Here is a 3,031-nt window from a genome sequence, read left to right on the forward strand (position 1 = left end):
AATGAAATAAAATACGACATTACATATTATTTTTTTGGAATGTCATTATTATGTACCTCTGTACAAAAGCAACAGATACCGTCTACCAGTAAAAAAAAAAAAAACGAAAAATAAAAAACCCCGAAAATTCCTCTGTGCGACAGTAAGGGGAAAGAAGGAAAAGATTGATGGCTTTAGATTCCCCGTACGTAAAGCTGGCAATGAGTCGGGGGATTTTATAGTCGCGCGTTGGCTTTTCTCTGTGAATTTTGATTAATGGAACTGGCTGGAACTGCTGATGTCTCCCAGCTAGTTTAGCTGACAGGAAGGAGAGTAATCTGATGTTTAAATGGATTTTCAACGTGTCTGTGGTTTTAGCCTGTGTGTCCTGAAGGAAGGACCATCTGCTACAAGATAACCTGAACTCCGAGGGCATTTCATCCGTATCCGCTTCCTAAAAGAAGGCCCGTACAATGACATTCTTCCCAGGCAAAAAAAAAATAAGATAGAAAAAAAGGAAAAAAAGAAAATATTTAATTGGCCTACTGGCTCCTAAAATCGAACGGTCTATTTAGACTCATGCCTTGCTATAATGCATGGTAACGTAGAATACACAGAACCGTTAAATGGAACCCCAAGGCGTCTAGCCAGCGCATGTCAGCCATCTGCGAGTTGTGGTCTACTGCAGTGAAAAACATGCTGCAGGTCCTTTTAATCATGCATTGTGGGCAATGTGCGGAAAATATACCATCAACGCCCAAGTACTCCGAAGGCATAGAAAGGATTCTTGGTTGGAAAAGGTGCAAGGTAGTATACTGGTCTGATCCGTATGGTGTTGAAGGTCCACTCATGGCTTTGCAGCCCGTCGTCAGTTTGGGGAAATCCATTATTCTGAATGAACAAAAAATCAGAAGAATGTTGCATCACACAGGAAGAAATACCATGATAGGTCGTGTTCACTTCCAGTCCATTCCCATTGTCAAGCCTGATGAAGGCCATGTAGAAAACATCCAAGTACTCCAAAGGCATAGAAAGGATTCTTGGTTGGAAAAGGTGCAGGTAGTATACTGGTCTGATCCGTATGGTGTTGAGGGTCCACTCATGGTTTTGCAGCTCATCATCAGATTGGGGAACTCCATTATTATGAATGCGCAAAAAAACAGAAAAATGCTCCATCACACAGGAAGAAATACCATGATAGGTCGCGTTCATTCCAGTCCATTCCCATTGTCAAGCTTGATGAAGGCCATGTAGAAAACATCCAAGTACTCCAAAGGCATAGAAAGGATTCTTGGTTGGAAAAGGTGCAAGGTAGTATACTGGTCTGATCCGTATGGTGTTGAAGGTCCACTCATGGCTTTGCAGCCCATCGTCAGATTGGGGAAATCCATTATTCTGAATGAACAAACAAATCAGAAGAATGTTGCATCACACAGGAAGAAATACCATGATAGGTCGTGTTCACTTCCAGTCCATTCCCATTGTCAAGCCTGATGAAGGCCATGTAGAAAACATCCTATACTGGTCTGATCCTTATGGTGTTGAGGGTCCACTCATGGCTTTACAGCCCATTGTCAGATTGGAAAACTCCATTATTCTGAATGTGCAAAAAAACAGAAGAATGTTCCATCACACAGGAAGAAATACCATTGTAGGTCGTGTTCACTTCCAGTCCATTCCCATTGTCAAGCCTGATGAAGGCCATGTAGAAAACATCCAAGTACTCCAAAAACATAGAAAGGATTCTTGGTTGGAAAAGGTGCAGGTAGTATACTGGTCTGATCCATATGGTGTTGAGGGTCCACTCATGGTTTTGCAGCTCATCATCAGATTGGGGAACTCCATTATTCTGAATGAACAAAAAAACTGAAGAATGCTTCATCACACAGGAAGAAATACCATGGTAGGTCATGTTCACTTCCAGTCCATTTCCATTGCCAAGTCTGATGAAGGCCATGTAGAAAACATCCAAGTACTCCAAAAACATAGAAAGGATTCTTGGTTGGAAAAGGTGCAGGTAGTATACTGGTCTGATCCATATGGTGTTGAGGGTCCACTCATGGCTTTGCAGCCCATCATCAGATTGGGGAAATCCATTATTCTGAATGAACAAAAAAACAGAAGAATGTTCCATCACACAGGAAGAAATACCATTGTAGGTCGTGTTCACTTCCAGTCCATTCCCATTGTCAAGCCTGATGAAGGCCATGTAGAAAACATCCACTTCAGCTCACAGTCCAACATCCACTTGCAGCTTCTATGGGCAGGTGTAAGGGTACAATCTCTCAATAGGTAGTGAAGGGTCTTTATCAATAGTCAATGGATCCTGCAGCTACCTCCAAATAGATCCAGGGTGATCCAAACAGACAGGAAGACATAAGCACAGGACTTTGGGATCCTATTAAAAGCGAGTTTAATTTAATAAAAATTACAATAGCACACTTAGATTACTGTAATTCAGCATCCGCAGACTGTAGAGGGCTACACCATTGGACATCAGAGGTCTGAGTGAGGCGGTTATCCCAAACGGCTCAATCACCAGAAGCGTGTACCACCGCTGTTAGTCCTCATGGCTGCACAGTCAGGGAGGCGGTTACGTGCTTTGAGGGTTGACACAGAGGGAACACCCTAAAAATGTGTAAGCACCTCCCTGTTGTATGTAGCGTGTGCAGACATGAGGCCTAACGGTGTCTGTACATGCCGCTACCGGTGATGGAACCATCTGTCATGCAGAGCAAGTTTCCTTACTACCAGCATGGGATATCCACCGCTGCCTCACTCAACCCTCTGATGCCCCGTGGTATAACCCCCTACAGTAGTGTAGAAGTGGAAAACCCAGATACTCCTGCGCTTAGGGATGGACTCAATGTCATTGGGACCACATAACGAAATTCTTCGGATATGCACGCCTTGCTGCCCTCAAAGGACCGGGGGGGAGTCCAAATATACTGAAATAGAAAAACAAACATGGGGCGCACCGGGCTAGTGCATTACCTTAAAAGTATGTTTATTGAATGTAAAAAATAGGTATTATATTCACAAATAACCCTCT

The sequence above is a fragment of the Staurois parvus genome, unplaced genomic scaffold (assembly GCF_062004578.1).
Source record: "Staurois parvus isolate SC_StPar_1 unplaced genomic scaffold, SC_StPar_1.0 ptg000731l, whole genome shotgun sequence".
NCBI lineage: Eukaryota > Metazoa > Chordata > Amphibia > Anura > Ranidae > Staurois > Staurois parvus.